Source organism: Pristis pectinata, chromosome 8 (genome assembly GCF_009764475.1).
Source record: "Pristis pectinata isolate sPriPec2 chromosome 8, sPriPec2.1.pri, whole genome shotgun sequence".
NCBI lineage: Eukaryota > Metazoa > Chordata > Chondrichthyes > Rhinopristiformes > Pristidae > Pristis > Pristis pectinata.
In genome coordinates this window covers 46,729,712-46,757,693 of record NC_067412.1, presented here as the reverse complement: position 1 = coordinate 46,757,693, position 27,982 = coordinate 46,729,712, and positions in this window count along the sequence as shown.

Here is a 27,982-nt window from a genome sequence, read left to right as displayed (position 1 = left end):
TTTTTCTTTTCAACTAATTCTACGGAAGAAATTTGCCGTGGGATATTATGGGATACCTTTAAAGCTTATATCTGGGGTCAAATTATTTCATACTTTGCTGGATTGAAAAAACGAACTAATAATGAAAGACATGTATTGGCTGATAAGATCAAAGATATCAATAAAAAAATACTCTGAAGCTCCTAATTTGGAGCTTTATAAAAAGAGAACTGAACTTCAATTACAACATAGTTTATTATTAACATCTCCAATTGAAAATCTATTACTCAAAACTAGGAGTTAGTTTTATATACATGGTGATAAATCCGGTAAATTGTTGGCCAACCAACTAAAAGCTGCTTCAACTGAACGTCAGGTTATTAAAGTTCATAAACGGGATGGTAATTACACAGTGGACCATGATCAAATTAATAAATCTTTTCAAGAATTTTATTCTTCATTATATCAATCAGAATTTCCTGAGGACTTTACATCAATGCATGAATTTTTAAGGAATTTGAAGACTCCGAAATTATCACTTAATGAATGTTCTGTAGCGACTCACCTTCCGAGCAAGCGAACGGGCTCGGCGGTCGGGTTGTACGTCGTCGGAGCGGCGAGGCCCAAGATGGAATTGGGCCTTTGAATTCCCCGAGCAATGGGGAGAACCCGTGCGCGGGAAAAGTTTGATGACGTAGTGCATACGTCATTTCCGTTTTCAGTGGACGGGAACCGCTCCTCTTAAAAGGCCCGCGCAAGGCGGGAAAATAAATCAGTTTTGTTCTGCAACTCATCGACTAGTGTCTTACTTTCGCATCGCGGTAGCAGCCGCTACATTGGTGACCCCGATGGTCCAAACGGATTTTGGACCCACACAATGGACGACAACGTAGCAGCCAATGCAGTGGCACTCAAGCTGCCCACCTTTTGGATGCTTTGGCCTCGCATGTGGTTCGACCAGGCCGAAGCACAATTCAAACTTTGGTAGATCATCTCTAACTCCACATGGTACTACCACATGGTCAGCTCCCTGGAGCAGGAGACAGCCGCCCAGGTCGGAGACTTCATCCAGTCTCCTCCGGAGGAAGGCAAGTACCCGGCTTTCAAAGACCTTCTTATTCGGACCTTCGGTCTCTCCCGTCGCGAGCACACTGCCTGCCTGCTTCATCTCGACGGCCTGGGGGACAGATCCCCATTGGCCTTGATGAACGAGATGCTGGCCTTGGCTGAGGGACACAAGCCCTGCCTGATGTTCAAACAGGCCTTCCTTGAACAACTACCCGACGACATTCACCTGCTGTTGGCCGACGCCGATTTCAGCAACTCACGTGAGGTAGCCACCCGGGTGGATATCCTGTGGAAGGCCAATCACGAGAGTGGGTCATCCATCGGCCAAATTGCCAGACCGTGGGCCCAACACCTACCTAAAACCAGTCCCGGCAACTGAGCGACCACACCCCAGAAACACAGACGATGACACTGGCGACCAGCGATGTTTCTACCATCAGAGGTGGGGCGCGGAGGCCCGTGGATGCCGCCCACCTTGCAAGTTTCAGGGAAACACCAGGACCAGCCGCCACTGTTGACTATGGTGGCTGGCCACCAACACAGCCTCCTATTCGTTTGGGACAAGCAGTCCAGGCGTCGTTTCCTCGTCGATACTGGAGCAGAGGTCAGTGTTTTGCCTCCGACTGGCCACGACACTTGTAACAGGCAACAGGGTCCTGCACTCACAGCCGCAAACGACACAACGATACGGACTTTCGGTACCCGTACAGTTCAATTACAATTCAGCGACAGCTGTTTTACCTGGAACTTTACCCTTGCCACCGTCACCCAGCCACTCCGGGAGCCGATTTCCTTCAGGCCCACAGCCTGTTAGTTGGCCTGCTAGGGAAGCGGCTAGTGCACTCCAGAACTTTCCAAACCTACTCCCTGGGAGAAGCCAGCCTACCAGCCCTGCACCTGGACTCCGTTTCCCTGTCTGGCAATGAGTTCACGAAGCTCCTAGCCGAGTTCCCGTCAGTTTTGGCACCTCAGTTTACAAATTCGATGCCCAAACATGGGGTGCGACATCACATCGTTACCATAGGGCCACCCCTTCATGCCCGAGTATGACAACTACCTCCAGACAAGCTCCACCTGGCAAAGGAAGAGTTCCGCCGCATGGAGGAGCTGGGGATCGTTCACAGGTCAGACAGCCCCTGGGCCTCCCCCCTGCACATGGTCCCCAAAGCCACCGGCGGGTGGAGGCCCTGCAGCAACTACCGCAGGCTGAATGACGCCACCACCCCAGACTGCTACCCCATCCCTCACATCCAGGACTTGGCGGCAAACCTACACAGGGCCCACATCTTCTCAAAGGTGGACCTTGTCCGGGGATACCACCAAATCCTGGTCCACCCTGATGACGTCCCCAAAACTGTGCTCATCACTCCATTCAGCCTCTTCGAATTCCTTCGAATGCCAGACTTGGTAGGCCGCGACCTGGACTTCGTGTTCATTTATTTAGATAACATACTAATCGTCAGCCATGACCACCAAGAACACCTTTCCCACCTCCGCCAACTGTACTCCCGTCTCAGTGATTTTGCCCTCACTATCAACCCGGCCAAGTGCCAATTCAGACTCGACTATCAATTCCTCGGCCACAGAATCACCAGCGAAGGAACAACACCCCTACCCGCCAAGGTAGACGCTCTCCGCCATTTTGCCCATCCCAACACGGTCAAAGGCCTGCAAGAATTCTTGGGGATGGTCAACTTTCACCATCGGTTCATCCCTGCAGCAGCCTGTATCATGCGTCCTTTGTTCTCATTGATGTCTGGCAAGGGCAAGGACATCGCCTGGAACGACGAGGCCGCGGCTGCCTTCGTTAAGGCCAAGGATGCCTTGGCAGATGCCGCGATGCTGGTACACCCCAGGACAGACGTCCCAACCGCCCTTACGGTGGACGCATCCAACACCACGGTCAGTGGGGTACTGGAACAACTAATCGAAGGCCATTGGCAACCCTTGGCATTTTTCAGCAGGCACCTTAGACCATCCGAACTGAAATACAGCGCTTTTGATCGGGAACTTCTAGTGCCGGACCTGGCGGTCCGGCATTTCTGGTACTTCTTAGAAGGCAGGCCTTTCACCACTTTCACTGACCATAAGCCTTTGTCCTTTGCCTTCTCCAAGGTCTCCGATCCCTGGTCAGCTCGTCAACAGCGACATTTGTCCTACATTTCCGAATTCACAACAGATATCCAACATGTCTCCAGAAAGGACAATGTCGTTGCTGAGGCACTTTCCAGACCGACCATCCACAGCTTGTCCCTGGGTGTCGACTACACGGCCCTGGCTGATGCACAGCAAGCCAACAACGAGCTGCCCAGCTACAGAATCGCAGTCTCGGGCCTGCAGTTCCAAGATTTCTTAGTCGGTCCAGGTCAGCAGACCCTCCTTTGCGACGTCGCAATAGGTCAGCCCTGCCCTATAGTTCCTGCAGCCTGGCAGAAATGCGTTTTCGACTCAGTACACGGGTTGGTGCACCCGTCCATCAGATCAACTGTCCACCAGCAAGTTCATCTGGCACGGCCTGCGCAAACAGGCCAGTGAGTGGGCCAGGACTTGTCCGCACTGCCAGACATCAAAAATCTAATGACACACCAAGGTCCCACCACAGCAGTTCGAACCTACCCGTAGAAGGTTCGACCACATCCACGTCGACCTCATTGGTCCTCTGCCAGTTTCAACAGGAGCCCGGTACCTCCTTACCATCGTGGACCGGTTCACAAGGTGGCCAGAGGAATCACGACTGATTCCTGCACCCGGGTGCTGCTCACAGCTTAGGTCTCACGTTTTGGTGTTCCGGCCCACATCACTTCAGACAGGGACGCCCAGTTTACCTCCAGCCTCTGGTCTGCATTAGCGAACATGCTAGGGATGCAGCTGCACACCACCACGGCCTACCACCCTCAATCAAGCGGGTTGGTGGACGTTTCCACTGCCATCTGAAAGCAGCCCTGATGGCCCGCCTGAAAGGTCCTAACTGGGTCAATGAACTGCCTTGGGTCCTGCTCGGCATATGCACTGCCCCCTAGGAAGATATCCACGCTTTGTCAGCTGAACTCGTGTACGGTGCACCGTTGGTCGTCCCAGGGGAGTTCATACCCCCCCCAACCCCCTTCAGGGCCAAGAGGAACAACCCGCAGCAGTCCTGGAAAGACTGCGCGAGAGGCTCGGCAGCTTGGCACCGATTCCCACTTCGTGGCATGGTCAAGCGCCATCCTGTGAGCCCAAGGAACTACGAGACTGTAAGTTCATTTTTGTTCACAGGGGCACACCCCGGGCACTGTTGCAATGACCATACGAGGGGCCATTCCGGGTCGTCAGGAATAATGGGTCCACCTTTATTTTGGACATTGGGGGCAAGGAAGAGGTCTTCATGGCGGACCGCCTCAAACCGGCACATTTAGATCTACAACAACCGGTCAAGGTCCCAACACTGCAACGCAGAGGCCGACCTCCTAAGCAATGGCTAGCACAGCCCGCGAACCTTGGGAACCGCATCGCTGGTTCTGTGGGGGGGGTTGTGTAGCGACTCACCGTCCGAGCAAGAGAACCGGCTTGGCAGTCGGGTCGCGCGTCATCGGAGCAGCGAAGCCCAAGATGGCGCTGGGCCTTCGTCTTCCCTGAGTGACGGGGAGAACCCACGCGCAGGAAAAGTTTGATGACGTAACGCATATGTCATTTCCATTTTCAGTGGGCGGGAACCGTTCCTCTTAAAAGGCCCGCACGAGGCAGGAAAATAAATCAGTTTTGTTCTGCAACTCATCGACTAGTATCTTACTTTTGCATCGCGGTAGCAGCCGCTACAGTTCAATATTAGATGCACCCATTTCGGAGGAAGAAATAAAGAAAACAATTTTTTTCAATGAATTCGGGTAAAACACCTGGTCCCAATGGGTATACAGTTGAATTTTTAAAATCCTTTCCTGATCTTCTCTCTCCCTGGTTAGGTAAAATTTTTAAAGATGCCCTATTAGTAGGTAAATTACCACAATCCTTTTATGAAGCAACTCTCTCTTTAATTTTGAAAAAGGATAAAGAACCTATTGAATGTGCATCTTACAGACCTATTTCTTTATTGAATGTGGATTCCAAAATTTTTTCCAAAATATTAGCTTCTAGACTGGAAAAGGTACTCCCATAAATTATTTCTGATGACCAGACAGGATTTATTAAGAATTGTTATTTGCATTTTAATATTAGGAGATTAATGAATATTGTATATACCCCTTCATCAACATCCCAGAATGTGTTATCTCCCGAGATGCTGAGAAGGCGTTTGATAGAGTTGAATGGGAATATTTATTTAACACGCTTGAGAAATTTAATTTTAGTCCAAATTTTATATCTGCAATTAAATTGATATATCATACACCTTTGGCTTCAATACTTACTAATAATCAGAGATCCCCCTATTTTAGGCTTTGTCGAGGCAGTAGGCAGGGCTGCCCTTTAAGTCCTTTATTATTTGCCATTGCCTTTTGGGACTCCTCTAACATATTTGGTGTTACTCGTGGAAAGGGGATCCATAAGATATCACTATATGCAGATGACCTGTTACTCTATATCTCTAACCCGGAGAAATCTATCCCTGCAGCATTATCATTGCTTGCTCAGTTCAGTGTTTTCTCTGGTTATAGAGTAAATCTTGATAAGAGTGAACTTTTCCCATTAAATATGCAAGTCCCAATTTATAGGCAATTACCATTTAGATTAGTGACTGATTATTTTATGTATCTGGGTGTTAAAATTACCAAGAAGCATAAGGACTTATTCAAAGTTAACTTTTTACCTTTAATTGATCATGTTAAACAATTGTTTACTAAATGGCCCCATTGTCTCTATCATTGATTGGTCGAATTAACGCAGTTAAGACGAATATTTTACCAAAATTTTTGTATTTATTTCAGGCAGTTCCAACTTTCATTTCGAAATCCTTTTTCGATTCTATTGATTCTAAAATTCTTTCATATATATGGCAGAATAAAAATCCAAGGTTAAGTAAGAAATATTTACAAGAGTTAAAAAAGGATGGTGGTATGGCTTTGCCTAACTTTAGATTTTATTATTGGGCAATTAATATTAGATACTTAATTTTCTGGGCACAAGATTTAGATGTAATTCAATGTCCTCGATGGGTGTATCTTGAATATGAATCAGTGCAAGGATTTTCATTAGCTTCTATTTTAGGAGCCTCACTCCCTTTTGCACTTACTAAATTGACTAAAATGATTAACCCAATTGTTAAACATACAATATGAATATGGTTTCAATTTCATAAATTTTTTGGATTGAATAAATTCATTTTATCAAGTCCTATCCAATCTAATTTTTTCATTCAACCATCTAGAATTGACTTAGCTTTTCCTTTATGGAAAATGAAGGGAATCGCATGTTTTCATGATTTGTTCATTGATAACTGTTTTATGTCTTTTGAACAGTTGTCTAATAAATACAATTTGCCTAGATCACATTTTTTTCGATATTTACAGATTAGAAACTTTTTAAAAGTCACTTTACCTTCTTTTCCGATACTATATAAAACTGAAATTATGGGAAAAATCTTAGGTTTTAATCCTTATCAGAAGGGCTTGATAGCAATAATTTATGATCTGATTATGAAAATACGTCTAGAGACACTTGATAAAATTAGGAATGAATGGGAAAGAGAACTCCAGATATTCTTACCTGCAGAGACATGGAAGAAAATTCTCCAATTAGTTAATACTTCTTCAATGCGTGCCAGACGCTCTTTGATACAGTTCAAGGTGGTCCACAGGACCCATACGTCAAAGGACAAGTTAGCCCGTTTTTATCACCATATAAACCCTATATGTGACAGATGTAATTCGGAGGTGGCTACCCTGACACATATGTTTTGGTCCTGTCCTCTTTTGGAAAAATATTGGAAAGACATTTTTAATATTATTTCAACTGTATTGAATATTGATTTACAACCCCGTCCTATTACTGCAATTTTTGGGTTACCAATGATGGATTCTGGCCACTTATCTGCTTCTGCTTGTCGTATGATTGCTTTTGTTACGTTAATGGCCAAGAGATCCATTCTATTTAAATGGATGGACCCTATACCCCCTGCTACATTTCAATGGTTTTCTCAAACTATAACATGTTTAAACTTAGAAAAAATTAGGAGTGGTACTGTTGATCCTTCGCTTAAATTTGAGGAAATTTGGAATCCATTTATTCAATATTTCCATACAATATGAACAGACCTTTTTTGAATCCCCTTCAATAACCTTTGAATACAGAGGAGCGGAGCTGACGACATAAGAATATGCTTTTTTCCAATCGAAGAAATAGCAGTCCAGTTTTTTTTTCTTTGAAGTTTTTGGTTTGCTTTTGTTTAATATTATATATTTTTTTGATTTGGGGTTTTCTCTTCATATAATTAAATTTCTTCTCAATTATTTTTTTTCCCATCATGTACACTTAGCAAGAGTGCGGGAGGTCTAGATTACATATTTTACTCCTTGTGAGTATAAATATTAACTGTCATTATTGTTATCCCGATCTCTTTGTATCATATGTATAATTATTAATATTATGTACATCAATTTGAATTAATTTGAAATTCAATAAAAAGATTGAAAAAGAAAGATAGATTTCAGATCTCTCAGTGGGAGAGCATTTTGGAGATAGTGACCATAACTCCTTGACCTTTACCATAGCCTTGGAAAGGGATAGGAGCAGACGATATGGGAAATTATTTAATTTAATTGGGGAGGGGGAATTATGATGCTATTAGGCAGGAACTTGGGAGTGTAAATTGGGAACAGATGTTCTTGTGGAAGTGCACAGCAGAAATGTAGAGATTGTTTAGGGAGTACTTGCATGGATTTCTGGATAGGTTTGTCCCATTGAGGTAGGGTAAGGATGGCAGAGTGAAGGAACCATGGTTGACAAGAGATATAGAATATCTTGTCAAGAGGAAGAAAGAAGCTTACCTAAAGTTTAGAAAGCATGGATCAGACAGGGCCCTGGAGAGTTACAATTTAGCCAGGAGGGAGCTTGAGAATGGACTTCAGAGAGCTAGAAGGGGGCATAAGAAGGCGAGTAGGATTAAGGAAAACCCCAAGGCATTCTACACATATGCGAAGAATAGGAGGAAAACTACAGTGAGGGTAGGACCGATCAGGGATAAAAGCGGAAACATGTGCCTGGATTTGGAAGAGGTAGGGGAGGTCCTTAATGAATACTTTGCTTCAGTATTCACAAGTGAGAGAGACCTTAATGTTTGTGAGGATGGTGTATGGCAGGCTGATATGCTAGGTCATGTTGACGTGAGGAAAGAGGATGTGCTGGAACTACTGAAAAACATTAGGATGGATAAGTCACAGGGGCCGGATGGGATCTATCCAAGGTTATTACTGGAAACAAGGGAAGAGATTACTGCGCCGTTGGCGACGATCTTTGCATCTTCACTGGCCACAGAAGTAGTGCCAGATGATTGGAGGGTGGCAAATGTTGTTCCTTCGTTTAAGAAATGGAGTAGGGATAACCCTGGGAATTATAGACCAGCGAGTCTTACTTCAGTGGTGGGCAAATTACTGGAGAAGATTCTTAGAGACAGGATTTATGGGCATTTAGAGAAGCATAGGCTGATTAGGGACAGTCAGAATGGCTTTGTGAGGGGCAGATCATGCCTCACAAGCCTGATTGAATTCTTTGAGGATGTGACAAAGCACATTGATGAAGGTAGAGCAGTAGATGTAGTGTACATGGATTTTAGTAAGGCATTTGATGAAGTTCCTCATGGAAGGCTCATTCAGAAAGTCAGGAGGCATGGGATTCAAGGAAGCTTGGCTGTGTGGATTCAGAATTGGCTCACCCATAGAAGACAGAGGGTGGTGGTAGATAGAGCGTATTCTGCCTGGAGGTCACAGGGATCCACAGGGATCTGTTCTGGGACCCCTGCTTGTTGTGATTTTTATAAAGGACTTGGATGAGGATGTGGAAGGGGGGGGGGTTCGTAGGTTTTCTGATGACACAAAGGTTTGTGGTGTTGTGGGTAGTGTAGAAGGTTGCTGTAGATTACAACAGGACATTGATAGGATGCAGAGCTGGGCTGAGAAACGGCAGATGGAGTTCAAGCCGGAAAAGTGTGAAGTAATACTCTTTGGAAGATCGAATTTGAAGGCAGAATACAAGGTTAATGGCAGGACTCTTAGCAGTGTGGAGGAAGAGAGGGATCTTGGGGACCACATCCAAGATTGCTGTGCAGGTCGATAGGGTTGTTAGGAAGGCGTATGGAGTGTTGGCCTTCATTAGTTGGGGTACTGAGTTCAAGAGCTGCGAGATGATGTTGCAGCTCTATAGAACTCTGGTTAAACCACACTTAGAGTATTGTGTTCAGTTCTGGTCGCCTCATTATAGGAAGGATGTGGATGCTTTAGAGAGGGTGCAGAGATTTACCAGGATGCTTCTTGGATTGGAGAGCACATCTTTGAGGATAGGTTGAGCGAGCTCGGGCTTTCCCCTTTGGAGTGAAGGAGGAAGAGAGGTGACTTGATAGAGGTGTACAAGATGATAAGAGGCGTAGATTGAGTGGACAGTCAGAGACTTTTTTCCAAGGTGTCAATGGCTAACACAAAGGACCATAATTTTAAGGTGATTGGCAGAAGATATAAGGGGGATGTCAGAGGTAGGAGTTTTTTTTTTTTACACAGAGAGTGGTGGGTGCATGGAACACATTGCCGGCAAATGTTGTGGGGGCAGATACATTTGGGACATTTAAGAGACTCTTAGATAGCCACATGAATGATAGAGAAATGGGAGGGAAGGGTTAACATTTGGGAGGGAAGGATTAGGTACATATTAGAGCAGGAAAAAATGTTGGCACAACATTGTGGGCCAAAGGGCTTGTACTGTGTTGTAGTGTTCTATGAACATTTTGCAGCACCATTTGAAGATCCTCATAGCTTAGCTCCTGGCATTGTCCATTACAGCTCCCAAAGCCTCCAAAGCCTTTGTCTATCCTTTTGCTCTTAATAAAGCGATAGAAACCCTTGGGATTCTCTTTCATCCTGTCTGCCAGAGCAACCTCATATCCTCCTTTTGCCCTCCTGATTTCTGTCTCGTGTTCTTTTGCATTTCTTATACTCCTTAAGCATCTCATTTTAACCTAACTGCCTATACCTGATATGCGCTACATTCTTTTTCTTTACTAGGGCCTCAATAGCCCTCAATAACCAAGGTTCCTTAAACCTGACAGGAACATACAAATTCTGTACTCCCAGTATTTCACTTTTGAAAGCCTTCCACTTACCAAGCATCTCTTTGCCAGAAAACAGCCTATCCCAATCCACACCTGCTAGATCCCTTCTGATGCCATCAAAATTGGCCTTCCTCCAATTTAGAATCTCAACCCAAGGAATATGAAACTAATGGAATTATGATCACTAGATCCAGGGTGTTCCCCTACACACACTTTTGTCACCTGCCTTGTCTTGTTCCCAAAGAGGAGATCCAGTATCGCACTCTATCTAGTTGGGACATCTACATATTGATTGAGGAAACTTTCCTGAACACATTTGACAAACTCTATTCCATCCAATCCCTGTCTATCGTCTCTTCAGTTTCCCGAATGATCTGGAGATCATCCAGCTCCAGCTCCAGTTCCCCAATGCGATCAGTAAGGAACTGCAGCCAGATGCACTTCTCACAGGAGTAGTCATCAAGGACCCTGATTTCCCACATCCTACAAGAGGAGCATACCACTGCCCTGACTGCCATTTCACTGCTCTACCGTGGAATAAGAGAAAAACAAAGACATTACCTGAACCTCACCTTAACCTCTGCTCACTCTAGCCTCCTGAACCAAAGCCGAGTCAATGATAACAACAAAATAAAATAAAAACCTTACCTGTTCTTACCTATTCTGAAACTTGCATGCCGGCACCTGGTACCTTGGCACTTAAGAGGCTCACGTGTCAGATAATGCAGGCAGGAGTTATATGGTGCCAGCCTTGCATGACATTGGTCCCTTGCTGAGGAGCAGGCAATGAACAATGTGCAGTGCTTATGCAAATGATTTGGCAGCCCACATGCTGCCTGCAATGGAAGCAAATGGCACAGGAACAATTGCACATAATAATCTTCTTCCAATTTTTGGAGGCTCCCAACCGGGCCTTCAATATTTGTGTTCCAAATTCTAAATTATTCAAAAAAATTCCATATTACTGCTTAATGTTATTTAAGGATAATGACTGGACTGACGCCTATTAGCAGACCCCTGACTAAACGCAAAACACATACTGTGAACTGGATTTAAAATGTTTATTATAATCTTTGGAAAATTATATGCATTAATTCTGTAATGCAACTGTGATTTCAGCTGTAGCTTACCACTCTTTGTTATAGAATGACACCATGTGATGTGTAAGCCAATTCACTGGGCTTCAAGCAATCATTATTTGTAATTACAGAAGCTTCATTTACGAATTATTCCCAATGAGAGGCAGTTTAGTGCAAAGGAACATAGAAATATAGAAAACCTACAGCACAATACAGGACTTTCAGCCCACAAAGTTGTGCCGAACATGTCCCTACCTTAGAAATTACTAGGCTTACTCATAGCCCTCTATTTTTCTATGTACTTATCCAAAAATCTCTTAAACGACCCTAATGTATCCGCCTCCACCACCGTTGCCGGCGGCCCATTTCACACACTCACCACTCTCTGAGTAAAAAACTTACCCCTGACCTCTCCTCTGTACCTACTCACCAGCACCTTAAACCTGTGTCCTCTTGTGGCAACCATTTCAGCCCTGGGAAAAAGCCTCTAACTATCCACATGTTCAATGCCTCTTATCATCTTATACACCTCTATCAGGTCACCTCTCATCCTCTGTCACTCCAAAGAGAAAAGGCCGAGTTCACTCAACCCGTTTTCATAGGGCATGCTCCCCAATCCAGGCAACATCCTTGAGGATCTCCTCTGCATCCTTTCTATGGCTTCCACATCCTTCCTGTAGTGAGGCAACCAGAACTGAGCACAGTACTCCAAGTGGGATCTGACTAGGGTCCTATATAGCTGCAACATTACCTCTTGGCTCCTAAATTCAATCCCACAATTGATGAAGGACAATACACTGTATGCCTTCTGAACCACAGAGTCAACCTGTGCAGCTGCTTTGAGCGTCCTATGGACTCGGACCCCAGGATCCCTCTGATCCTCCATACTGCCAAGAGTCTTACCATTAATACTATACTCTGCCGTCATATTTAACCTACCAAAATGAACCACTTCACACTCATCTGGGTTGAACGCCATCTGTCACTTCTCAGCCCAGTTTTGCATCCTATCTATGTCCCACTGTAACCTCTGACTGCCCTCCAACTATCCACAACACCTCCAACCTTTGTGTCATCAGAAAACTTACTAACCCATTCCTCCACTTCCTCATCCAGGTCATTTATAAAAATCACGAGGAGTAAGGGTCCCAGAACAGATCCCTGAGGCACACCACTGGTCACCGACCTCCATGCAGAATATGACCCATCAACAACCACACTTTGCCTTCTGTGGGCAAGCCAGTTCTGGATCCACAAAACAATGTCCCCTTGGATCCCATGCCTCCTTACTTTCTCAATAAGCCTTGCATTGAGTACCTTATCAAATGCCTTGTTGAAATCCATATACACTACATCTACTGCAAAGAAGAAGGAATGATGTGACAGCTTCATGCATAATAGAAGAATTGAGATCATGGAGAGTCTTGATTGAGTTAAAAACAACCCCACAAGAGTGATGAAGAATTAATGGCCACCTCTTGCTGTGATCCTCCAGGATGAAGCATTGTCCTTTGACACTGTGATCTGTAGTACAAATAATGCTTAAATCTCACACTGTCATTACATGTCTTCTGACATAGTTAAATACATTGTTATCAAAGTTCCTCATAAGAGATCATGAGTTAAACTCAGTAACTTTAAGAATAAATAACTTTAAAAATAAATTATGACAATTGCGTATATGAAAAGAAAAATAGACATTTCTGAAGCAGAAATGTGATTGGTATTTTTGAAGAATTTTCCATTTGATTTGCTTCTCTATTTTGTCCCCAGGGCAATTACTTGGACATTTGTCTTCATTGTTGAAATATTTGCATAATGTGGAAAATACTGTTTAGAATTTTATCCCCAGTTGGTATTGCTAAACTTCCCAAAAGAACATAACAAATAGGAACCAGAATAAGCCATGTGTCCCATCAGTTCAGTCTTACCAAGACAGATTGATCATGGCCTCCATGTTATCTGCCTAATTCCCCTATATCTCAGCACCGAACACATTTAATGATTAAACATTCTGGCTTCTGCCCTCTTTCTTTCAAGTCCTGATGAAAGGGCTCAGCCTGAAATATCAACTGTTCATTTCCATCCATAGATGCTGCCTGGCCTGCTGAGTTCCTCCAGCAGTTTGAGTGTGTTGCTGATGACTAAACATCCACAGCTCTTTGGAGTGGAGAATTCCAAAGATTTACACCATGCTGAGAGAAGAAATTTGTCCTTGTATCGCTCATAAATGGGTAGCCCTCCATTCTGAGGCTATGTGGCTTACTTCTAGATTTGCCCTCTGGAGAAATATCCTCCTGGCATCCCCTCTGTCAAGCCCACTTATGTTTCAATGGATCATTTCTCTGAACTCCTAGACCTAGGACTTGGCACCCCGCTTTGCAACTGGATCCTTGACTTCCTGACCAACAGATAATAATCAGTAAGGATAGGCAGCAACACCTCCATGATTATCCTCAGCCCCTTACTTTCTCCCTATACACTTACAACTGTGTTGCCAGTTTCTGCTCTAATTCCATTTACAAATTTGTACATGACACCACCATAGTGGCTGAATCTCAAATAATGATGATTTGGAATATAGGAAGGAGATAGAGAGCCTAGTGACATGATGTCAAGACAACAACCTCTCCCCCAGTGTCAGCAAAACAAAAGGGCTGGTCATTGACTTCAGGAAGTGGGGTGGAGTACACATTCCTGTCTGTATCCATGGTGCTGAGGTGGAGATAGTTGACAGCTTCAAGTTCCTAGGTGTAAATATCACCAACAATTTGTCCTGCTCCAGCCACGTGGATGCTATGTCTAAGAAAGCACACCAACGCCTCTACTTCCTCAGGAGGCTAAGTTCGTTGACCCTCACCAGCTTTTACAGATGCACCATAGAAAGCATCCTATCTGAATGCATCTCAGCTTGGTATGGCAACTGCTCTGCCTAAGACTACAAGAAATTGCAGAAAGTTGCGAACACAGCCCAGTCTATCATGAAAACCGGCCTGCCCCTCCATAGACTCACTTCCCGCTGCCTTAGGAAAGTAGCCAACGTAATCAAAGACCCCACCCACCCCAGTCATTCCCTCTTCTCCCCCCTTCCAGTGGGCAGAAGATACAAAAGCTTGAGAATATGTACCACCAGGTTCAAGGACAGCTTTTATCCCACTGTTATCAGACTCTTAAACAGACCTCTTATACGATGAAGATAACCTCTCAATCTACCTTGTTGTGGCTCTTGTGCTTTATTTATCTACCTTCACTGCACTTTCTCTGTAACTGTAACACTATATTCTGCATTCTGTTTTCTTTTTGTACTACCTTGATGTACTTATGTGTGGTATGATCTGTCTGGATGGCATGCAAACAGAAGCTTTTCACTGTATCTCCATACTTGTGATAATAATGAACTAATTACCAATTAATTTATAAGGCAATTACATGATATTTCTGTTCCTATATTCTGCATTTTTGGATTTCATTTTAATGTTATTTAAAATGCTACATTTCCTGTAGAAATCAGCCAGTAGGGACTAGTAGAGCTTAAAGTAGCCTGTATTATGCTTGTGATATGATCATACTAGTAAGAAATTTACTTTTACCACTGTCTCTATCACATACTCTTGAACCCCAGAAGAGCAGGTGACATTCTCAGATGACTGGTAAGAACAATTGGCCTATTTGCTAAAAGATGCACAAAGGATCCAAATGTAACCAGTTAACCAGAAGTTCATTCTGTTGCAGTGTGGAAAATTCTAGCCTCTGTGTTTTGAACCTTCCATTTTCTTTCTTAAACAGTAGAAGAAATACAAGACAAGTTTTGAGTAAGAGTGCTACTCCAAAACACTCATGTTTCTATACCCACCACAGATACAACTTGAATCATTGAAAGTGTCCAGTACTTTTGCTATGTTTGTCTTATTGCATGAGGAATTGTGTAGATTTACCTCCATCCTTAAGTCAAATCACTGAGGTATATTAATAAAGGATATACAATTAGGAAGAACATGGCAAACGGGAAAAAACTCACAGATTTTCAGCTTGTGCCTGAGACAATGATCAGGCAACAACTGAAAATTGGGGAGATAGCCCAACTACCATTTGACCCACAATCCTCATGTGAACTTTGAAGTATAAAATATACACCCAAATGGGCAGATCTTCAATTGCGGAAGCTCCTTTTGGTTTAACTAGGTCCTCGGAGGGAGCGTTATTTCCAATGTTCCCTTTAAACTTCACTAGAAAATTTATTCTATTACCGAGTAACATCTAAAAAAAAAGTGGAAGTGTGTTCGGATATCAATAGATGTCATATCCAATAGTCTGGAAAATTTGCCAGTCCAACATCATGTCCCAAGGGTGTCAGATTATCAGAGTTTTATAAATAAAATCTCACCAGAGTTCTACATAAGTGGAGCAATATGTTCCTACTCCTGTATATAAATCATCTTGCTACAAAGGTTACCAAACTCTTTCCCTTCCTAATTGCTTGCCGAATCTGTATGTTAGCTTTCAGTCATTTGTGTACAGGGACACCTAGGTCACTCTGAACACCAAAACCTTTCAATCTATCACTATTTAAAAAAAAGTTGGCTTTTTGAACTTTTTTCTGCCACAATGGATTACCTCACATTTTCCACCTTCTATTTCATCTGCTATACCCTTGTCTATTCACTGGTCTACATAGCCCTGAGGTCTCTGCATTCTCCACAGAGGTGACATTGCCTCGAGTTTTGTATCATCTAAAACATCAATGTATTACTCCTGACCCCCTCTTGATATGGATTGTGAACAGCCGGAGCCCCAGCACAAATCCCTGTGACAGTCAACTGCAAACAGCCTCCCAAACAAAGGGAGACGCATTTATTCCTACTCTCGATTTTGTGTCCATTAATAAATGCTAGTATATTTCTCCCAATACTGTGTGGTCTAATTTTGTTCCATAACTTTGTATGTGACATCTTGTCAAAGGCTTTCTGAAATTCCAAATACACAGCATCAACTGTTTTACCCTCATCTATTCTGCTAGTCACAACCCCAAAAACTTTAACTAATTTGCTAAACGTATGATTTGCCTTTCATAAAAATATGTTGACTCCGCCCAATTCTATTTTTGTTTTTACAAGTGCTCTAATACTACTTCCTTAATAATAGATTCCATCATTTTCCATACTCCTAATGTTCAGCTCATTTCTCCGTAGTTCCCCATTTTCTACCACCCTTCCTTCTTAAATGGTGGTTACATTTGCTACCTTCCAATCGATGGGGAATGTTTTAGAATTGATGGAATTTTAGAAGATGACAACATCTACTATCGCCATAGCTGATACCTTCAAAATCCCAGGGTTACAGACCTGAGGGTCCTTGGTATTTAGTTATTAGATTTCAGGCTTATTACCTTCCCTGGAAGCATTCTGTAACTAATACCAATTTCCTTATTTGCAGTGGATCCTTGATTCTCCAGTATTTCTGGAAGTTTTTTGTGTCTTCTTCTAAGGAGACAGTCCCAAAGAATTTATTTAATACCTCTGCTACTTCCTTATTCTCCATTATAAATTCTCCCACTTTATTATGTAATCATTTCCTTTTTGCATATCTACAGAAGCTCTTATAATTATTTTCAATTTTCTCACTAGCCTGTTCTTGTATTCTACTTTCCCTTTTAAGTCTTCTCTGGTCTTAGTCGTCCTCCATTGGTTTCTTTTATGAAGTGGTAGAGGATAAAGTGGCCTACTCCTGCTCCTCACTTGTATGCTCATACTTTCAAACTGGCTTCAGTGTGCTCCTGATGAATATTCTCAAGTTTCTCAGAGCCACTCTAAATGCCTTTCTCCACTTTGAGCAGTCATAGGAAGGGATTCCCAAGAGTTAGCCTGACGTCAGTAGTGGGGAAGTTACTGGAGGGAATTCTGAGGGACAGGATCTACCAGCATTTGGATAAAAAGAATCTGATTAGGAGGAGTCAGCATGGCTTTGAGTGTAAAAAGTCGTGTTTGACAAATCTTTGAAGAAGTAACCAAAAGGGTAGATGAGGGTAGGGCAGTGGATGTTGTCTATTTGGACTTTAGCAAGGTCTTTGACAAGGTCTCACATGGCAGGCTGGTTTGAAAGGTTAGGTCCAATGGAATCCAGGGAGAGCTAGTTAGGTAGATTCAAAATTGGCTCAGAGGTAGGAAACAGAGGATGGTGGTTGAAGGTTGTTTTTCAGAATTGAGGTCGGTGACTAGGGGTCAGTGTTGGGACCCTTATTATTCATTATTTATATAAATTATTTGGATGTGAATGCACAAGGCTTGATCAGTAAGTTTGCAGATGACATGAAATTAGGAGGTGTTGTTGATAGTGAAGAAGGTTATCGTAGATTACAGGGGGATCTCGATCAGTTGGGAAAGTGGGCCGAAGAGTGGCAAATGGATTTCAATACAGGTAAGTGTAAGGTGATGCATTTTGGAAAGTCAAACCAGTATGGGACTTATACTATGAATGGTAGGGCACTAGGGAGTGTAATGGAACAGAGGAACCGAGGAGGACAAGAGCATAGTTCAATGAAAGTGGCATCATGGGTAGACAGGGTGGTGAAAAAGGCATTTAGCATTCTGGCCTTCATCAATCAGGACATTGAGTATAGGAGTTGGGATATTATGTTGCAGATGTATAAGTTGTTGGAGTGCTGTGTACGTATTTGGTCACCCCATTATAGGAAAGACCTGGTTAAACTGGAAAGAGATCAGAGATGATTTACAAGGATATTGCCAGGACTAGAGGGCCTGAGTTACAGGGAGAGGTTGACTAGGCTAGGTCTCTTTTCCTTGGAGTGTAGGAGAATGCAGGGTGATCTTACAGAAGTTCATAAAATCATGAGGGTCATAGGTAAGGTGGATGGTAGTAGTCTATTCTCCAAGGTAGGGGAGTCCAAAACTAGGGGGCATAGATTTAGGGTGAGGAGGAAAGATTTGAAAGGGAGTTGAGGGGCAATTTTTTCCACGTAGAGGGTGGAGAGTATATGGAATGAGCTGCCAGAGGAAGCGGTTGAGGCAAGTACAATTGTATCATTTAAGAAGCACTTGGATAGGCACATGCAGGGGCAGGGCTTAGAGGGATATGGGCCAAATGCAGAAAATTGGAACTAGCTGGGAGGGCACCATGGTCGGAATCAACTACTTGGGCTGAAGGGCCCATATCCATGCTGAATGACTCTAGTCAGAGGGGAATGGGATACTTTTTTCCTAAGACACTTAGAGAACATCCTTGAATCTTTTCCTCTGTCTACCTGGCACTCTCTTCTCTTACAGAGCTTGGAATAGTGTGTCAGTTTCCATGGACTGATGAAAAGGATGTGCCCATCAGTGCCAACTGAGTGTACTTAGGACATCAATACTGAGGATGTTGGCCTGGGAAAGAACATTGACATTGGTTTAATTATCCTTCCAGTGGATTCTGAGGATTTTGTGGAGACAGCCTTAAAGTCATGGAGCATAGAAACAGGCCCTTCAGCCCAACAATTCAATGCCAGCCATTAAGTACCCATCTATATTAATTCCATCTACCAACAATGGGTCCAGAGCTGTCTATGCCTTGGTGATTCAAGTGCTCATCAAGATAGATCTTAAATGTTGTGAGAGTACCTGCCTCCACCACCTTCTTAATCAGTGTGTTCCAGATTACAACTATCCTCCGGCTGAAAAAAAATCCACAGATCCCCTCTAAATCTTTTACTCTTCATCTTAACCTACGTCCTTTGTTGTGGACACATTGGTAGGATCATATCTTGAATACCATCCTGCAGCAAATGCAAGACGGAGATGAATTTCTGTGGATGATCAAATTCGAGAGAGTGCTCCATGGTGCCTCCAGGTAGATATTAAAAATGGCCACGTATAGGTGCTGCTGTCTACATTCCTCTTGAAATTGTTGCATGGTGATGTCCATTATGCTTTTAGATGGACAGAATCCACACTGAGATTCCAGGCAGCAGCTCCTCAGCTATTGTGATGAGAAGGGCCCTGGCAATGACACCCCCTGTGGCAGAGCAGGGAGATCCATCTGTAATCGCTTCTTCATACAGTATCATGAAATTTCCAGCCTGTTAAGACTTGGTCAAAGTTGCAGAACTGACATGGTAGACTTTCCTCCAGCAGTCTGTTTTAAGCTCAACTCACCGAGTTCCTCTAGCAGCTTGGTTTAAGCTTAGTCCACCTGTCACCTGCTGTCCCCATCTCACCCCTCCCCCTCTCTTTACACTGGCCACCTTCCTTCTCCACTCTCAGTCCTAGAACAGAATCTCGACCCAAAACATCGACAATTCCTTTCCTCCACACAAATGCTGCTGAACCCACCAAGTTTCTCCAGAAGTTTGTTTTAAGCTGATAGATTTTCATTAGTCAAGAGTCTTAAAGATTGCAGAATCAAGATACAGATCAAACATGATCCAACTGAGTGTGATGACTTAATCTAATTGGCACCTCATCCACAACCCCAAACATTCACTCCCCTCATCATCAGTGCACCACCTACAAAATACACAACTGGGACACTCTGACAGCTCCCAAACCTGCAACTTCTATCACCAAGCAGGGGCGTCACTTGTATGTTCCCCTAATGTTGAAACATTGTCATACCTATATTGTGGGAGTGTTATCACCAGAAGGTCTCTCTCACCAGGACCAAATGGGCGTAAGAAGTAAAAGTTGACTTTTGACAGTAACACCACATCTCATGAATGAATTTAAGTAATAGGCTTGAGAGGCAAAATGACTTGTTTCAATATACCCATATTCCCTTGGAAGTTACTCTCCGAGCCACACACCATCCTGACTTGGAAATATATTGCCGTTCTTTCACCATCACTGGGTCAAAATCTTAGAACTCCTCCCACCAGCATTGTGGGTGTACCCACACCTCCAAGAATTGCAGCGGTTCAAGGCAGCAGCGAACCACCAGCATCAGTGTTTTTCATCTAGATTCCAGCATCTGCAGTCCTTTGTTTATCTAATTAAAAAAAATGTCTGATAGGTAAAATATCAAACTAACTCAGGCCTGGTTGGTAGGAGATAGATGTAACTTAAGAGGTGGAGATGACCTGGTGATATGGTTTATCCGCAAGCTATAACTCTCAAAAATTCAAAGGGTATTGCCCAGGGACTGGCTGTTAAATGTTCTGCACAGTGCTATCAATGTCCTACACATGGCGACTGGTGGTCTTCAATGCTCAGCATTGTGGAAAATGAATACTTTATTGATAAGAGTTGCTTTGAAACTGATCAATTCTGCATCATGTAAAGTGATCTCCAGCCCCTGATCAGAGCATTCCACAGTGACCTGGAGGTGCTCATGACAGAGCAATTGATTGGAGTAGACAATCACATGGAGATTACCCACATACACACGAGAGCACCGAGTCCCTCCTCCCCTCCACTTACCCTCATCTTCATGGGAGCCCATTCTGCTGCTGGATTGTGACTGCCATGGAGCTATGAGCACCCCTCTCCCTTGTAACTCCTGACAAAACCAATATAGGTCCCATTTTGGTACATCATTCTGTGTGTACAAACACCATAGAAATGTGTAACTGGCAAAGATAAGGTAAAAACAATACTCAGGAGGAGAGTAGAGTGGATGTTAGTACTATAGGCAATTAATTCCAAATCCTGGCCATTCAACAGTACAAAATATATTGAGCTGAAAATCATAAACATTGATAAAGTGGATTAAATCTGCAAAAAAACTGGTGTTATATATAATAATACAAATATTCTCGTTTGTTGAAGGGTTATTATTATGCAACAGGATCTCCATTAATATCCTTGTGCAAAGGATTGTCTCAGTCTACAGTTGCCTTCCCTCTAACGGTTATTGATCTCATGTTCATAGTAAATTGAATATTTTCTTAGGTAGGTCCTTCAGATCAAGGATGATTTGAACATCTGAGTTCCTGAATGCAAAGCAGCATTCAGTTTTTCACTGCTGGGATTTTCCATGGCAGCTCTGACATTCCAGGCCCTGAACTTCACATTGAGGAATGAAAGTTGCCCGAGTGTGACTTGTTTTAGCGCCCAAACGCTTCTGCACACCAGTTACCACAGGAACTTATCAGAGCAGAAGCATTCATGTGTGCGTGCACACGTGCACGCATCGCCTCCTTCCTGACCCCCCTTCATCATCCAACCCCCTTAGACCCTCAACCTTACCCATCCCTGCTCCTCCTCTCCCATAAATCCTGCCCATCCCTGAACCTCTTCACAACCTTACTCCCACTGCCCTCTTTCTTTCATCCTACAATTCAGCATCCTCCTTCCTTCCCTTCTCCAGGCTCCTTTACCCTTTCTCCTTCCCTCTGATACACTGATCTCTATCCCCAGCATCTTCTTTCCCCTCACCCCACATACAACCACTGCAATATATAATTTGTATTAATCACAGTGTGTGTGTCTTTGTTCTTGTGCTGGGGTATTTCTGTGGCAAATGGGTAAGACCATAATGAGGGTATTTCCTGTAGCCCATCAGTGTCCACAGTGGACCAGTTCCATGACAAAGAATCAAAGTTTCCATTAAGTGCAGGAGACACATGGGATTTAGGGTGAGCTAGGCAATCAGATACAAAATAGCCTTGGTGGTAGTGGAGGGCTGTTCATTACACTGGAGGCCTGTGACCACAGGGATCAGTGCTGGGTCATAGATATTAATGAGTTAGATAAGAATGTAGTTGGCATGATTAGCAAGTTTGCAGATCACACCAAAATTGGTGTAGTGGACAGTGAAGAAGGTTGTCTGAGGTTACAATGGGGTTTAGATCAACAGGGAAAGTGGGAAAAGGAATGGCAGTGGAACTTAACAGACAAATGCAAAGTGATGCACTTTGGGAAGTTAACCCAGGCCAGGACATACACAGTGAATAGCAGGGCCCTGGCGAGTATTGTTGAACAGACCCGAAAGTAGCAGCGCAGATAGTCAAGGTTTGAAGAAGGCATTTGGCATGCTTGCCTTCATTGTGTACAAGAATTTGGATGTCATGTTACTGTTGTACAAAATGTTGGTTAGGCCACATTTAAGTAATGAGTGTAGTTCTGGTCACCACATTAAGGGAGAGTGTGATTCAGCTAGAGATGGTTGAGAAAAGATTCACAAGGACGTTGCCTGGACTGGAGGGCTTGAGTTATAAGGGGAGATTGGACAGGCTGGGACTGTTTTCCCTGGAGCAAAGGAGGCTGAGGGGTGACCTTATAGAGGTTTATAAAATCATGATGGGCACAGATATGGTGAATGGTCACAGTCTTTTTCCCCATGTAGTCTAAAACTAGAGGGCATAAGTTTAAGGTGAGAGGGGAAAGATTTCAAGGAGATAGATTTCAAGGGAATCTGAGAGACAAGTTTTTCCACACAGAGGTGGTGGTCAGAAGAAGTGGGTACAATTACATTGTTTAAACACAGACAAATATTACCAGCTTAGGTTGGCATATGGGTTGGTATGGATGAGTTGTGCTAAAAAGCCTGTTTTCATGCTGTATGACACAAAATCTGAATAATAATCAATTAATCATGGGATTATCTTGTTTCTATTGGAGCAAATTCAATGGAGGACTTGCAGATTTCTGCCTAAAAAAATCTATAACAGTGAGACACAACGAAGATCGTAAATTTTATCCTTTAACTGCTTAACCTGAGCTTGTGTTTGGCATGAGGGAAGGTATTTTTGAGATGTATGTTCACAAAGCAACTTGCATATCTGAGCTGTGTCTTAACATCACTGTGTGAAACATTACTCTACACAACAATAGGTTGCATCTGCTTCGGGCCTACTTTACAACTCATTGAATCGATCTAGAGCTACATGACCTATTTAAAAAATAGATTATGCACATTGGAGTGTATTCCAAGTTAAATGCATATCTAAACCCAGGAAATGGACCCATAAACATACTATTTATGAGCCAATTGTGCATTAAGGAGGTTTCTGATGACTAGGCCGTGCTAACGATTACTTCTGGCTTTCCATGTGCAATTTGTCTTCACACAGCTGACATTTGCTTAGTGTTCTGTCGCCACCTATTGATGTCATGGGTTGGCCGGTGCACGTCTCTCCCACTGCTGCCAGGGATTGGAGCTTTGTGGATTACTGACAACTTTCCTCGTCCACTTGCTAAAAACTAGAAGCACTTCACTCTGGGTTCAGAAATGCAATGGCAATTAAACTCTGACATCGAGGTATTGCATGCACTTTTAAAAGATCAGCATTACAGCAATTTTATTACTGTTTGTTCCTTCACAGCCTTTTTATACAATTCACCTCTCAGTTACATGTGGAGACCATTGCTCACTCCATCAGTGCACACCTCACAGTGACTTGGGGGTAGTCATAGCATTGTACTCACAGCCTTTTCTGTTGTTATACTGTGGCTGCCATGGGGAGAGCTCATTAACCACTGTCTTGTTTCCCAGTCGACAGTGCTAATGCTGCATTCAGCATACAACCCATATGAGCATACAAATTAGGAGAGGGCACTTGGACCCACAAGCCTGCTCTGTTATTAAGTGAAATAGTGGCTGACTCAATTATAACCTCAGTCCCAAATATTTAACCCCATGCTTATCAATAAGCAACTTACCTTAAAAATATTCAAGTCAAGTCATTGTAATGTGCACAGGTACAGTGAGGTACAGGTACAATGAAAAAACTTGCTTGCAGCAGCATCACAGGCACGTAGGTACAGACAACATACTGAACACAAGTTATACATAAATTATACAAGACAGTGAAGAGAAAAAAGACTGTGCAAAACAAGACATTGGTGCAAAAAGCAAAGACAAGTCCATGGCAGTGCAAGAGGTGGTCTGTAGTGTTCCATTGTTGAGGTAGGATTGGGGTTGTGTAGGTCAGTTAGAGAACCTGATGGTTGTAAGAAAGTAGCTGTTCTTGAACTTGGTGGTGTGGGACTTCAGGCTCCTGTACCTCCAGCCTGACATTAGCAGGGAGAAGAGAGCATGTCCCGGATGGTGGGGATCCTTGAAGACTCTGCTTCCATGCATTTTGAGGAAATCCAAAGATTCGCAACCCTCACAAAAAAAACTACCCCAACTCTATCTGAAACAGGAAACCCTTTTTGTTGAACTACTTCCAGATTCTTCCACAAAAAGGAAATGCCCTTTCCGTACCTACCCTATCAAGATCCCCGAGAATCTTATATATTTTAATAAAGACCCCATGCATTCTTCTAAATTCCAGCGAATACAAGCCTAGCCTGTCCAACACTTCCTCATATGACAACCTGTCCATTCCAGTCTTGTAAACCTTCTCTGAACTGCTTCCAACACATTAATATCCTTCCTTAAGGACATCAATACTAGTCACAGTACTCCAGATATAACCTGACCAGTGCTCTATATAGCTAACATCCCAGGTCCCAAAGTTCACACTGTGAGGTGGAAGATGTCTGTGCCCAGCTCCTTCTGATGTATGGTGGCTGTGGCATGGACTTTACAGAATGCAACCACAGTCTTGGCAGGGTGAGTCTTTCTACTGATGCATTGTGGTTGCTATGGGGATTGAGTGGAGTTCATTAAACCATGACTTGTATCCCAGCCATCAGAAAGACAATGTGGTGAATTCTACACATAGCTCCTGCCAGGAACTCCACAAATCCTGCTTTAGTGCATGGATGCACACTATATTCCATGATGCTGCCTTGCCTTGTACCGTGAATTTTTCTTTTGGAAAATACAAGTGGGCATGGCATTGTAGATGGCACATGTTTAACTCATTAAAAGGCTTTAGCACTTATCCACAGCAGGGGAGTAGGTTTGACATCAGGTAGATGGCAATAAATTAGCAGTCCATTTCACATCATTCCCTATTTTCATTTCTATTGAGTTCAAAGCTAGAAGTTATAAAAAGTATCAGTGACTATCCACCACCAGGGAGCAAGATTAACAGCTTGGACTTCAGTGGAGTTCCTTAGGGGTACTGACACCCCATTTGCTAAGAAACACAATGATCTGCTTATTAGAGTTATTGAACAACCAGGTGAGCTGAGCCATACACTAAAGAACAATTTTAACTGGAACTGGATTTGTTATCTGTGCTCCAATGTTATTATTTTATAAATATAGAGCATTTTATATTGGTACCTTAAATGTATAAAACAAAAGTGACAACACAACCTACTCTTTCAATATAATTAGTAATCACCATACTAACTGGTACAAAGCAACAGCCAAGTCCCCTTGAGAGCAGGTCCACCCAGATGATCTTTCTAGCTAGATGGTGCTTGTACTGTTAACGATTTCAAGTCAAGTTTATTGTCATGTGGACAAGTACAGCGAGGTACAGATGCAATAAAAAAAAACTTGCTTGCAGCAGCGTCATAGGTACGTAGTTCAGACAACACACAGAATGTAAATTATACAAGACGCTGAGTTCCTCTCCATTATGATGCTTTCAACCTATATAATGCAAGACTTTGCATTTACATTTATCTTAAAGCAAAAAATACAGTATTGAACAGGAAGTAATTTTTCTTTTTGTATTGATGCTCAACAAAACCAGTTAGAAAAAGAGCTTGCTGGTGTTTGTCTGCCCCCTGCAGGAAGAGCATGATTTCTGCACCTTGCACTTCCTACTTGAAGACAAATTGTGAGAGTGTGATTATCACTCAATTTTTCAAAGGAAAAAAAAATTCTTGGGGTAGCATTAACATTACTTTATAGATGTTGCTTCATTTGATTAAAAAAACCTGTATTCTGTATCAAATAATTGAAAAAGGTTTCAGTTGTTAAAGGGACATAGTGACTATAATTCTGCTGCAGTACAGTGGCACATGCAATGTTAAAATGCTACTGTGGAGGTTCAGGCAGATTTGTCATGTCCATATGTGATTTAGCTCTACTCCTAGAGGAAATGTCAAAGTATTGTTAGCCACAATTTTAAATGTGAGTAGGAATCCGATCAATGAGAAGAGACAAGGAGGAACCTTGTTCTCTGAATCTCCTGTCAATAACAGTGTGCATATTTAAAGCAGCACCTTCACTGGTTTCAAAGGTGCATTTTAAAATTAAAGGTGGTGGAATCCATGTGGGATGTCTGCAGGCAAGTCAACTGGATAATTTCAACTGAGAAAAAGAGGGTTAAAGTCATGGAAATCAAAAAAAAACTGCAGGTGCTGAAAATCCAAGACAAAAACATGAAATGCTGGAAATAACAAGTATTATTGACATTCCTAGCCTAGCCAGGGAATTCGTAATTTTTCTTACATTGACAGAACAAAGAATAAATCCTCTTGCATCGCTGCCCATTTTTGCATATTATTGTTTCTGATAAGCTTCCCCTGTGCACCCTAAACCAAAGATCAAAACACAGTTGGCATTGCCCAGAGGCTGGTTTCCAGAAGTTTGTGAATGCAGGTTGATAAATGTCAAGTAACACTGACAAATGAAAGACAATTAGGCACCAAGAGCATATTTGGCTGGTGGTGAGAAGGGTCTGCCTTGTCAGATCCTTAATTCACAGCTGGAGTCTCAATCCTACAGCACACTGCCCTTGAACTGGCTGTAGTGCAAGTCAGACCATCATCCCTATCCTTGTGGAATGCGAGTTTGCCAACATCAGGAAATGGATGCAGTGGTCATCTTGAGTAGCTGCACAGAAGGACTCTGTGCTTTATGTACTGTGCTGAGGGACACACACTGAGACAAACATCACCTGCTGCTACAAAATCATCAACTGGGAAAAAGATGCACTTTGGTCAGGCCAAAACCTCTTGGTTTTCCAGTGCGAGGAGTTGTCCACAACCAAATGCTGCTGCCAAGCACATTGCAAGGTGCAGAACTATGTGCTTGGTGCAGCTGCCACAAAGGCTGTATGGAGAAAGCCAAAACCATAGGGTTCTCCCACCACTGGACCCGATAGGACTGGGTACTGGGTTAATAGCCTCCCAGACTGAGTACTTGAAATGTTTGGTACTGAAAAATTGATGACATGTTCACGTTGAAAATATTGGATGTGAATGCAATGATATATGATACACTGAATGAAGGCAATGCAATGCCTCATGGAGTATGACTGTATATATTTTTGGATAAAATGTATTTATGAAAAACTCAATTAATGTAAATCATGGGAGAGGTATAACATTTCAATTTTTGTAGAGAGAAACATGACATTTCAGGTCCAAGACCCTTCATCAGAACTGGAGCAAGAGAGAAAGCAGTTATTTTCTAGCAGCACACATGATGGAAGAGGGATGGATGGAACAAATTGAGTATCTCTGATAGAGCGAGACCACAAGTAAAAGTAGCAGTTATGTAGCAGAAAGGATCAGAATATGCTTCTTTGTCCATGTAATGTATGCTAATAGCAAGGCCAGACTATACAAACTGAGCCAAAATGACAGCTGGCAGTAAAGGCCACATGTGATACAGATAGAAGGAAACAAAAAGGGAAAGGAGGGAGGGAAGGAATAATTACCTAATGCTTGGAAGCTGCGGTAGGAAGATCTCCCATGGAAATGAGGTCCACAACTGATTGGAAGACAATGGCCTGATGTTCGATGATGGGATTTTGGTCCAGCAGAATTATGAAGATGTGTCAAAGAGCCTAGGATTGGTGTCTGCGAGAACAGTTCACCAGGCTACATCCTGTAGGCAGGGTTTT